The following is a 13,920-nucleotide window of genomic DNA, read 5'->3' as shown; positions in this document are numbered from 1 at the left end:
TTATGCCAATGTCGATTGCAGAATGAAAGCGGTTCAATTGTAATTTCCGGGAGGACCCGTGCTTGAATGGAAAGGTAATACAACATATCCCCGAGGTAGGTTTATTTCCTACCTTAAGGCAAGGAAGATGATAGCTAAAGGCTATATTTATCACTTAGTCCGAGTTCATGACACCGAAGCAAAGCCACCGACTTTTCAATCCGTCCCGGTAGTGAATGAATTTCTGGATGTATATCCAGATGAACTCTCAGGTCTTCCTCCGAAAAGAGAGATTGATTTTGCTATTGATGTATTACCGGATACTAAACTTATATCTATTCCTTCTTACCGAATGGCTCCTGCAGAATTGAAAAAGCTAAAGGCACAATTGAAAGATTTGCTTGAGAAAGGATTTATTAGGCCTAGTTCATCACCGTGGGGAGCACCTGTCCTATTTGTGAGAAAGAAAGATGGTTCCCTACGGATGTGCATTGATTATAGACAGCTGAATAAGGTGACGATAAAGAATAAATATCCTCTCTCAAGAATCGATGATTTGTTTGATCAATTACACGGCGCCAAGTGGTTTTCCAAAATAGATCTGAGGTCAGGTTATCATCAAGTGAGAGTTAGAGAAGAAGATATTCCTAAAATAGCTTTCAGAACGAGATATGGCCATTATGAATTTCGGGTAATGTCATTTGGGTTGACTAATGCTCCGGCAGTGTTTATGAATTTGATGAATAATGTATTCAGGCCTCTCTTAGATCTATTCGTGATCGTGTTCATTGATGATATTCTTGTATACTCTCGGACAGAATCAGAGCATGCAGACCATTTGCGTATTGTCCTTGGGATTCTTCAGACTCGTGAATTGTATGCAAAATTTTCAAAATGTGAGTTTTGGTTGAATTCTATAACTTTTCTAGGCCATATTATTTCAGCTGATGGCATTCGAGTTGATACTCAGAAAATTGAAGTTGTGAAGACTTGGCCAAGGCCTACAACGCCTACAGAAGTCCGTAGTTTTCTGGGATTGGCAGGTTATTATAGAAGATTTGTGGAAGGGTTTTCCTCTATTTCAGCACCATTAACAAAGCTAACTCAGAAGTCAGCAAGATTTCAATGGACTGATGCTTGTGAACGCAGTTTCTAAGAATTGAAGGATAGATTAACTTCAGCCCCAGTCCTGACACTCCCAGAAGGGCCAGATGGTTATGTTGTATATTGTGATGCCTCTGGTGTTGGGTTAGGATGTGTGTTGATATAGCACGGTAAAGTCATTGCCTATGCTTCAAGGCAGTTGCGGAAACATGAGAAGAATTATCCGACCCATGACCTTGAATTGGCTGCGGTTATTCATGCATTAAAGATGTGGAGACACTATTTGTATGGTGTACATGTTGATATCTATAAAGATCACAAGAGTCTCCATATATATTTTCAAGTAGAAGGAGTTAAATCTACGGCAGAAGCGGTGGTTAGAGCTATTGAAAGATTATGATGTGAGTATTTTGTACCACCCCGGAAAGGCGAATGTAGTAGCTGATGCGCTTAGCCGCAATTCAATGGGTAGCTATGTGAGGCTCCTCTGGAGAAGAAAGAATTAATTCGTGAGCTCCACCAGCTAGCCAGCCTAGGAGTTCGCCTAATTGATTCAGGCGATGCAAGAATTGGTATTCACAATCCAACCATTTCATCCTTAGATATGGAGGTGAAAGAGCGTCAATATGAAGATCCTCAGTTGAGTCACTATAGAGATACATTTCATGAGAAAGAGAAGTCGCCATTTGAAATTTCTACAGATGGAGTTCTTAGATACCGAGACAGGCTATGTGTTCCAAATGTTGCGGAACTACGTCATCGGATTCTAGAAGAAGCTCATTTCTCTCGGTATTCTATTCATCCAGGAGCGACAAAGATGTATCACGATCTTAAGCTAATGTATTGGTGGGATGGAATGAAGAAGGACATAGCAGAATTTGTAGCTCAATGTCCAAATTGCCAACAAGTGAAGATTGAACATCAAAAGCCAGGAGGATTATTGCAAGCAATGGAGATTCCAGCTTGGAAATGGGAAGTGATTAACATGGATTTCATTGTAGGGTTACCTCGTTCCCGAAGCAAATATGACTCCATATGGGTGATCGTGGACAGACTCACAAAAGCAGCGCATTTTCTTCCAGTCAAAACTACATATTCAGTAGAAGACTATGCAAGGTTGTATCTTAAGTAGATTGTGAGACTTCATGGTGTCCCGATATCTATTATTACGGATAGAGGAGCCCAATTTACAGCAAAACTTTGGAAGTCATTCCAAGAATGTTTGGGTACTCAGGTAAGGCTTAGCACAGCGTTTCATCCACAAACTGATGGGCAAGCTGAACGTACTATTCAAGCCTTGGAAGATATGTTACGGGCATGTGTGCTAGATTTCGGTGGTAGTTAGGATGACCACTTACCTCTCATTGTGTTCGAATACAACAACAGCTATCATTCTAGTATTCAGATGGCCCCGTATGAAGATTTATATGGAAGAAAGTGTAGATCCCCAATTGGGTGGTTCGAAGTAGGAGAGGTACAGCTAATAGGCCCTGAGTTGATTCAACAAGCGGCGAAAAAGGTCAAGGTTATCCGAGATCGATTAATGACAGCCCAAAGTCGCCAGAAATCTTATGCAGACAACCGTCGGTGAGACTTAGAATTCCAAGTTGATGATTGGGTATTCTTAAGGGTATCACCGCTGAAAGGTGTGATGAGATTGAGTCCTCGATACATTGAACCTTATAAGATTGTGCGCAGGATAGGCCAAGTAGCATATGAATTGGACTTACCCTCAGAACTTGAGTCAGTCCATCCCATCTTTCATGTGTCAATGCTCCACAAATGTGTTGGAGATCCTACTAGAATTGTGCCGGTAGATGATGTTCAAGTCACAGAAAAGTTGGCTTATGAAGAGGTACCCATTGCCATATTAGATAGGCAAGTACGGAGACTTAGAAATAAAGAAGTAGCTTCAGTCAAAGTCTTGTGACAAAACAATAACCAAGAAGAAATGACTTGGGAAACGGAAGAAAACATGAAGTCCAAATACCCACACTTGTTTCCACTCCGGAAGAGATTCAAGATGAGACATCAACATTATGAGGTATGTATGCTTTCTTTTCATGCTTTTGGTTGTGTGTGGCCATAAATTTTTGCTATTGAGTTTTAGCCCTATGAGGCAATGTTATTATGGGTTGTTGTGACGGGATGGTAGTGTTATATTACAGGAGAAACTCTGGCGAAATTTTTGTAGAATTCCCGAGAACTCAACATTCAAGGACGAATGTTTTTAAAGGGGGGAAGGATGTTACACCTTGGAAAAACTTCATGTCATTGCACAGTGAATAGAATAACGCAGGGAAAGAAGTATAGGAAGTTTCTATAAGTAAGAAGTAGTACATAACGGTTCCCATTAAGATTCCAAAAACGTTTGAGGCAAGGGAGGAAAGTTGGTTGAGAAAGGTGAAGTATACGTTGTGTTTCGGAAGATTTTTATAACGTACCGAGCTAAGGTTGATCTAATAATGTCTTGAGGAAAAGCTATGATACTCCTTAAGTTGTTAATGAAGTGTTAAACAAGTGTTAAGGAGGTTCCATGAGGATTGGAGATCAAACGAGTCGATGAGGACAAGCTTTGGAGAAATGTGGATTGTACGATTCACTATACGGACCGTATAAAAGATACGGCCCGTATATATGACCGTATAACCAATCCAGAGATGGATCTCTATTGGAACCATTATACGGTCACACGTACAGACTGTATAAATTATACGGACCGTATGTGTGTCCGTATAACTTGATCGGGATAGATTTTTAAGTTGATATAAGGGACCCCAAGTTCATTTATTTCATTTCATTTTTTCTCTCCACACCTCAAGAAACCTCTAGAACTCTCTCCATATTCCATCTACAAGAATCCAAAAGAAATTAAGGATCAACTTCATCAAACCAAGAAAATCAAGTGCAAGAAGCTCACTAGGGTTCATACAAGTCAAGAAATCTTCTTGGATTGAAGCTAGGGTTTTTCTCAAGAGAAGTATTTTTATCCAAAGGTAATTCTCATACTATGAAAGGTAAGTTTTATGGTCAATTCATGTTATTTAGAGTATTGAGAGGTTGAAAGACTTGGATTTTGAAAGGAGGTAGAAGATGGGTCATAAATATGAGAATAGTGGCATTTTTGGAGTAGTAGCTTAACATGAATCATGATTCTTGATATGTTGTGATTATAATTATGTTATAAATGATATTAAGAACATGGGAGAAACATTATATGAGGATGAATGTAATGTTGTATTATGACCATGGTTATGGATGATTTGAAATGGAATAAGGAGACGTGAATAATGTAGGGTAAATGAAGATTGTTGATTATGACATGATGAATGTTATTATTGACGTTTGGGAGTTGATATATGATATGGAGAAAGTTGTATAAACAAAGGAGATCTTGCCCAATTTTTCTCTAGCTTTAGTTCAAGCATGCTCATGTTATCGATTATCGAATATTAGTACGAACTCTCTTGAAGGTAGAGACATGAATATTGGAGGGGAACGTTCAAATGATAAAGTAGCTACACGAAAAGGTATGTAAGGCTAGTCCCTTCATTCCTAAGGCATGATTCCTATGATATCATTTTCCTTATTCTCCATGACCTTCTTACTTTGTGAAAAAATATGAGTCAATGTTTATGAAGAGCTTTTTAAGAGATAAAGTTTATATTATGTTATGAATCCAATAATGGTGACGATGAGTCTAAGCCCAAAGATCCTAAAGCTTACGATATGATATCTTGACGAGGCTAATGACCCTTATACGATTCTTTAATGTTATTCACCGTTGCTAGACCCGCCCTATAATGTTAGTTCCTTCAAGGTAAGGTATGATGGTTATGATTACTCCATAATGGAATCGGGGGTTCTCGACCTTACGTCACCCCGATATAGTTATAGATTATCTTTGGATTCTAATGTCTGCTTTATGATAAGTTTATGATGAGTATATGATAATACGATCCCACCATGCCTTGATGGCCGGGCATGACACCGCAACGGCGGGCGGCTTGAGATTACACCGCGCTTAGATGACCGGGCATGACACCATGAAGGCGGGCTGCGTATTATTACACCGTGCCTAGAGGGCCGGACATGACACCACTAGTGGGCGACGTGAGATAGTTACCTGGACACGGGTTAACGATGATGGTATATATATAATATGCATGCATGTTTTTTCCTTTAAAGGTCAAGTAGGTTATATCTTCACCTCATGTTCTATTGTTTCTTTATTATGCTATTATCATTCATGCCTTACATACTCACTCCAATGTTCGTACTGACGTCCTTTCTTTTTGGACGCTGTGTTCATGCCCGCAGGTAGACTGGGAGATGGCGCAGATCCGTAGGAGCTTATCAGCGGACTTACAGGAGCACTCCATTATTCCGGAGGTGCTACTTATGATCATGTTCTTTTGTGTATATATATATTTTGGGCACGACGGGGTCCTGTCCCGTCCTTATGTCTAGTACTCTAGTAGAGGCTCGTAGATACGTACGTGTGGGTTGTTAGTGTCCCACAATGATCACATTGTACTTTTGTATATCATTTTTGTAGCCGTGAGGGCTTATGTATATAGATATGGGTTACTTGGAGATTATATAAGTTCAAGTTGAGTATGATGATTGGCTTAATGAGAGGTGCTCGGTAGCCAGCTCCGGATACCCGTCATGGCCCTTAGTCAGGTCGTGACATTATGAATGCAGATTTTCAGGTTGGATCTACCTCCGTTTCTCGTGGCTGATAGTCGCTCTGAGAGTTGCTTAGAGTCTATAGGGTGAGCATGAGACATCCGCCTTCTTGAAGTCTCTCCTTTATTTATGTCTTATTTTCTATTCCAAGACTTACTCAGACTTGATGTATTATTGATATTCCAGACTTGTATATTCAAGTTAGATGCTCTTGTATGGATTAGACCAGACTCTGGGGTGTATTTTCTTATTTTCGTACTATTTCTATATTATTATCGTCAGACTTACGTGATTTTATATCTTCTACTTATTTAATTATTTGTTCATGCTTTTACTGTTGTTGGGATGAGGGTTCGCCTACCGAGATGAGAAAGGTAGGTGCCCGCGCAACTTAGTTGAATTGGGTCGGGACAGACGTTTATCTCAGATAACTCTTTCAAGGAATCTTATATCCTATGTCTGTATCTCGAGATCTTTTAATCCAAGAGTTCTACTTGCATATGGACTCTAAGATGCAACATGTCCATGGACTTAGTTCATAGACTTTGTCAATTATCAAAATATACAAGGTCCAACAAATTTCCCCTTTTTGATGATGACAAATCCATGTTCCTTGGGCCTTATGTGTAACCTATTCCAATCATTTCACAATATAGAAAATACCACATGGACCACTAACATGAACCAGATTAGTTATATTGGGTTATAAACATTACACAATACACATCTTCTCCCTTTTGTCATCATTAAAAAATTGCTTCATTATAAGAAAGGAACAACTGAATGGCTATTAATATAATACTCATGGCCGCTGGGGCTATCACATATATATGAATAATAGAAACAAAAACTCAATTATATATCTGGGACATTTTCCTCAAGTAAAAGATACACAACTATATATAAGAGAATCAAATAGTTTCCATTGACATAAGAGGGTGTAGTACCACACAATTATTTTTAAAAATACAAACCAAGCCTTTCAACAAAAACTTTCAACAAAAAGGACGAGGACAGGACAGGACTTAACAAAACAAGAATTAAGGGTTGAAGGAAGAAAGGCTAGTAAGGGGAAACTAGGATGAGGGCTCTAGCTCCAGCTTTGCATAAGTTGTTATGTTCCACTTCTTCCTCAGCCTGCCTTTTTCTACTCCTAGTAGTAGGAGTTCCAATCTGAACTGAGCGCTGCCCTCCCAACTCCTTCCTCAGTAATTTCATTTTTATGCCTTGAAGCAGCCATTTTTGGAATAAGTTAGATGTAACAGTTCACTTTTACGCGAGGCATAAAAGCTACTTCATAATTGTGGAATCTTTTTGAATTTAATATTTTTTAGAGCCGCCACCTAATTTATTTATGGAAATTAGGAAAACCAATTTTTAAGGTCATTTAAGAAAACCTTTGTAGTACCAGAGTTCGAGGAAGGTGTTAGGCACCCTGGTATTAAGAATCCGCAGAATGCAATTGACCTTCAGGTTTTAACAGTGTGGCTTTAGTAAATATGAAATGACCTGCTTGGTCATTATAACCATTTTCTCCTCTTCTCCAGAAAGTACCCTTCTTGAAATTTATTTTTTCATGTTATATGATTTTCGGGGATGGGTTGCGTGGTTCCCTAGGATTTTAGGGTCTTTTAAGTCATTTATCTTTGGTAAGGTTTGACCATTAGGCACTTTTGAGAGTTGGTGAGAATTTTTACCTTCTGCTATAGATGTGCCACATTTGTCAACCTTGGGCAGCATCGGCGAGCATGCATCTACGGGTTTTCTTCCGCCTCTGTGGAATCCTAACTGGATAAGTGAGTTTACATCTGCAAAATATTTTCCACCGATGCAGCGTCGCGTCTGTGAGCCAAATCTCGCGTCTGCGCAAATCGCTGGGCGGACCTAGCATTAAACTCCTCAGTTCGGGATTCACCCCCATTTTTCACCCACCCAAACTTCTAGAGCCATTTTTGGAGAATATTTCAGAGAATCTATTTATGGCCTTGGAGGAGCTAAATCCTAACCCTAATTTCATTATCTTCCGTTAAATATTTACACTAGTTTGGCAGTATTTCATGCTTAGGTGTTGGAATTTGGGAAGGCTTTTATGATTTGAAAAACCCTAGGTACACAAATGATTTTTCTTAACTAAATCTTGGATGGTTTCAAAGGGCTCTCATAGTTATTAGTGTGGGCAAACCATTTCCAACTAAAATTTCAACTTCCAAACATGATGTCTAAATGGGTTGATTTGGGATTTGCCCATTTTGGGAGGTGGGGGGAAGTAATGATTTCTAAAACTCTTGTATGATTAAAAGGGGTGGGTAACTAAGATTTCAACCTTATAGGATATGGGTAGGATGTAGTTAACTTAAAGTTTCAATTTTTCCCTTGAGGGCACGGTGTCATTTTTGGGGTAGTGTTTCGGGTTCTACTTAGAAGTGTGGTTCTTAGGGTATTCATTGATTCGTTGTTAATATAGTTCATATTTGGTAGACCTTCATCTTGGTATTTGGAAGCACCTTGGAAGAAAAAGACTCGGATTAGTTGTTCGTGGCTCCTGTTCGGCCTGGAGGAGGTTACGGTTTACTATGTTAGACTCAGATTAGGGACACATATGTAGATAGTAGTAATTGACGGGAAAAGCATGATAGGCCCTCGGGCATGGCGTGGAGGGGAATTTCGATTAGGTTAGTTCCGTCAGCTGATATGTGGGCTTGCCGCCATGTGTGTTATTACTTTATGACTAGTTTGTCTTGTTAGATGCCTGAACCCCCTCCCATAGATCTTAATAGTAATGAAGGATGTAGTGACAACCTGATTGTTCTTTGGCTTCATTACTTGATTTCCTGATTTTTGATGTGTGCAATATTGAGCTCATCCCTATCTCCTGATATCTTACTTATCATCTAGAAACTAAGAATCTTTGTAATGGAGTAAGTTGTGATATGCAAGTTTATGGAATGTAACTGTTGTGTTTCAATATGATTAGTTGTTGAGGTTGATCTCATGCATGGTATGCATTCATTATTATATATGTTGATTGATATGGATTGTTCCTGGAAATGATGATAAGTGAGAGAGTGTAGCCTCCGAGGTATTTTTCAGAGAGCGTAAAAGAGAGATGAGAGTCTGTTATCCAAGGTCTTTACCGGAGCAGAATATGTGCTCGTGATCTGAGGTCATTTATCAGAGCGAGAGAGTGCTTGTGCCCGACGTCATTTTCCGAGATTAGGGGTACATGGACTTCCCGGGTCTCCCCTGGGTCATAACTGTGAGGCATTGCCCTTAGCATGTGTGTACATTACGGAGATGAGGCCTGGGGGAAATTACATAGCACTCGCATAGCATTGCATTGCATTTCATTTGTATTGTACTTCATATCATTGAATAGTACATTATTTCATCGAATTCCTTATGGGTGATTTACTTGAGTTGTTGTTGTTAAGTTATTACTTAGAAACTTGACGGACTTGTGGACTAGGAGCTTTCACCTGGGCTATGATCGGAGATTATTGATATGTATTGTGATTATTACTACTGTGGAGTTTTACCCCAGAAAATGATACGTGATTGTACTTGACTGCTTATCTGCTCTACTTGTTAATTCCTTCTTGTTTATATGTTATCTAATTGTTATCGACCTATGATACCTATGAGCCTAGTATTGTACTCATACTACTCTTGCCACACTCTTTGTGGAGTGTAGAGTTGTATCCAGGTTGTGTTACGAGTCTCACGACTATTTCGAGGCATTCATATGAGGTCTTTGGGGTGAGCTATTGGAGGATCCTACAGCCCGGAGTCTCTCTTAAGACTTCTATTAACTTTTTATCCTTAGACAGAAGTTGTATCTACTTTTGAGTATGTAATTTCACTTCAAATTGTATATCTCTTAGAAGCTCTTGTACGAGTCTAGATCAGGTTTTAGGAATTTTAATAATAAATGTTTTCTTCTGCATTGGTTTTATTACTTAAACTGTTGGATTGTGTTTACGTATTGTTTTCCTCATCTAATGTCTTAAAAGAGGTAAATGAATTTATGAATGGTTCGCCTACCAGGGGGATGTAGGTGCTATCATGGCCCGTGATTTGGGTCGTGTCAAAATACTTGATTAAAAGGTGTGTTTAAAAGATGTAGGTATAAAAGTCATGGCATATCAAAAGGAAAAACAGTTAAAAAAAATTCTGTCACGTCCCAAATAGCCATGAGTGGCACCCACACTAATTCTCCTAGTGGGCGAACCATCCCCTTAACCAATTATCATTTAAGTAATCAATTTTAATACATTCAAGGATATAATAATAAAATGATAATAAGCAAAACTGTCTATTTATGCCATAAATAAATAAATCGCGGAAATCCTAACTATTACAACCCTAAAGATCCGAAAGTCATCGTACAAGGACTGTAAAACATAACTGTCTAAACAAGGAACAACTGTTTATAAATGTAAATAATGTCCGGAATGGAAGTAGACATCAAATCAGAAAATTCTTCAGGCGGCATGGCATGGATAAAAAGCTCACCTCCAAATCTGATCAGGAACTGGCCTCAAGCTAAATATGAGGTCTGGACGATGTCTCTAGCACACAATCTGCATTCAAATAAAAAGTGCGACAAGGTAGTATCAATACAAACATTATGTACCAGTAGATTTCATCGGCCGACTAAGATTAGTATGATGCATACGTTCATAGAATGAATAAGGTAGGCAGATAGGCACAGCAACACATAACCAAAAAATGTCATTAACAGAAATCAGCCAACAAAGGAATAAGATAAGTCCAGCCACAACCATCAACATGAATAATATAAGTCTAATGCAATGCAATGCAACAATGATAGTATCTCGAAGCCGTGTACACACATGCCAACTGGTAATGTTTTCCCAATTAGCCATGACATGTAGGGGACCCATGGTGTCCATGTACCACTCGCTCCGGAACTGACCACATATCACGAGCCCATAACTAGGCCACATCCTCACCCCCTGTAAAATGTGCCTTTCTATATGCATTCTTTCTGTAACTCATAATAATATGAATCTCAACATATTTCTAGTCCAACAGTTAATATGGAATATGATCAGCCAACAATATCATGTCAAGAATTGCAAGGCATCAAGCCATAAGTTATATTAAGACTCAAGTAAATTAACTCATCAACATAGTGAATATGTAATCATCTCAATCAACAAGAAGAGTATATATGAACTCCTTCCTTCTCATAACACAACAATTACACCTCAGGTTTCAGTGCATAAGTAATGGAGATAAGCCTACATAATCAATAAATCAGTACCAACCTAGGAATTTCCAACCAGACTTCATGTCCGAAGACCTATACATGCTTTCTCCCATCAATTCTATTACATATACACTGAACTAATCAAAGTCTAACTAAAGTAAATTGTAACCTACCTCAAATGCCGAACTGGAACAAGACATGCTACTCCCAAGAGCTTTTCCCTTTTGCAAAGCTTCAAACGTTCAAAGTCTAGCAATATAATGCTAGGTGAGTAATGGATCATTTGCACAAACAAGAACAACAATTGGGAAAGAAAACCCAATTATTTCTACCCTTTTCAAATGGTGAAACCATCGTTTAGTGATGAACTTATCATAATTTCAATCCCAACAATCATACTATTCCAATTCATGGGTTTCTGATGGATTCAACCCATTTCAAGCTGTTTTTATGCTAAAGTTCTCATTTTTATTAGAACCCTAAGTCTTAATATGAAATTTCCACCATTAATAATCGCATTCTCATCCTAGACAGTGATACTCTACACTTCTGGATGAACAAACAACAATAAAATCAACAACCCATTCATTATCCAAGGGTTTACTATTTTTAGGATTCTAATCTTTCATTTACCACTAGAGGACCTTAAACTAAACATGGAACTTAAAGATGATAATGGAATGAATAAAAAAAGGGTTAAGTCTTACCTTCAAAGAGGAGTTTCACCCTAGCCTTACAAAATAGCCTCTCACTTTCTTGGGAACCGTTTTTGGTGTTATGTGGGGAATGGATTCAAAATTTGTGATATAAAAGTCAGTTTCTGCCTCTCGTCAACCGCTGCAGCGGTTATCTCTTCGCTGTAGCAGGCTCACTATAGAGGGAAACCCCATCGCTATGGCAAATCTCACTAAACCCAAAACCCCGCGGCAGCAGACTCTCTTCAGCGGTAGTACACTTGTTGCAGTGGTCATATCCGACCAGCGAGCTCTGGTTTTTCACCAGATTTTTACCTAAAATCCCAACATCAATATGAGGCCCTATAGATGCAAACCAAACATGCACATTAATGTAAAAACATGCTACGGACTCACTCGTGGCCCTAGAATTCCCAACGAAGGTGAAATTTACTAAGTCACCCCAACGGAAATAAGTCAAGTTTTCAAACAAGTGCACAAATACAATCAAAGGCCTTTATTCCAGAATTCTATCCTCTTAAGTTATCACTAGACTCGCTCCTAGTCTCAGAAAGGAACTAGCAGGGGTAAAAATGGTCTAAATGCCCAGAATGACCTAACGGGTCGTTACATCAGATACCAATTAAACAATCGTTCGTCCCCGAACGGACAAAGAAGGGAAACAAGGGGAAAGGTACCTGACTCAGTGAAAAGGCGGGATAATTATTACGCATATCTGATTCAGTCTCCCAAGTAGCTTCCTCAACTTGGCGGTTCTTCCACTGAACCTTGATTGACACAATCTCCTTAGACCTCAACTTACGAACCTCTCTATCTAGAATAGCAATAGGCACTTCCTCATAAGACAAGTTCTCATCTAGACAGACTTAATCCTAACAAATGATAATAGAATTATCACCATGATATCTATTCAGCTTAGAGACATAAAACACCGGATGGACGCCCGACAAACCTGGAGGCAAAGCCAACTCATAGGCTACCTCCCCCACCCGGCTAAGAATCTCGAAGGGACCGATGAAACTAGGACTGAGCTTGCCCTTCTTCCCAAACCTGATCACACTCTTCATGGGTGAGATAGAACCTACTTCCCAACCATGAACTCACGATCTCGAACCTTCTGATCCGTTTATCCTTTTGTCTACTCTGAGCCGCCAAGAGCTTTTCCTGAATCACCTTAACTTTGTCTAATGACTCTCTCAAAAGATCAGTACCCCATGCCCTTACCTCAAATGCATCAAACCACCCAATAAGAGATCTACATCTCCTCCCATAAAGAGCCTCAAATGGGGCCATATCAATGCTCGAATGGTAACTGTTATTATACGCAAACTCTGCCAATGATAAGAACTGGTCCTAATAACCACCAAAGTCAATCACACAAGCTCGGAGAATATCCTCTAGAACCCGAATCATCCACTCAGACTGACCATCTGTCTGAGGGTGAAAAGTTGTGCTAAGTTCCAACCTAGTGCTCGACTTAGAATGCAAAGTCCCCCAAAATCGCGACGTACATGTCGTAACTCTATCGGATATGATGGAAATAGGGACCCTATGCAAACGAACAATCTCACGGATATAAATTTGGGCCAACTTCTGAGTAGTATAGGTGATCTAAACCAGTATGAAATTAGCAGACTTGGTCATGTCACACCCCAATACTGATAAGGCATGATGGGCACCCGACCCATACTTAGGGCCGAGCGAACCCGCTGATCCTCGTGATACTCATAATCTTAATGGACCCTTAAATCACGAAATGAATGCATAATGTAAGCTTTTAAAAAAAACATGCTTTTCATCCTTCTCAAATCAAGTAAAATCTGTAATCATATGAAATCTGTAACATAATGCATAATGATACTTGACAGCCGCTTACAAGGCCCGACATGTTATATACGTGACTGCATTTCGCAAAGTCTCTAACATAAATGAAGATGCCATAACATAGATACTCACGACTCGCGCTTTTCTAAGGAAATGGAGCCCATAATCATTTGAACATCTCCTACTAGTATCCTCCACTCGTCCGTATACACTGCGTGGCATGAAAACGCGGCGAAGAAAAGGGGTCGGTACGAATATGTCTATACGTAAAGCATGAAATACGATAGGGGTCATAGCAAGAGTAAGGAGTACGAAAGTGAGCATAATGACCGAATACCAAAATGCTTGCATTTGAAGCACGATTATGCATAAGAAGTACATAAAACAAGTATA

Source organism: Lycium ferocissimum, chromosome 4, assembly GCF_029784015.1.
Source record: "Lycium ferocissimum isolate CSIRO_LF1 chromosome 4, AGI_CSIRO_Lferr_CH_V1, whole genome shotgun sequence".
Lineage (NCBI taxonomy): Eukaryota > Viridiplantae > Streptophyta > Magnoliopsida > Solanales > Solanaceae > Lycium > Lycium ferocissimum.
This window is presented reverse-complemented; position numbering follows the sequence as displayed.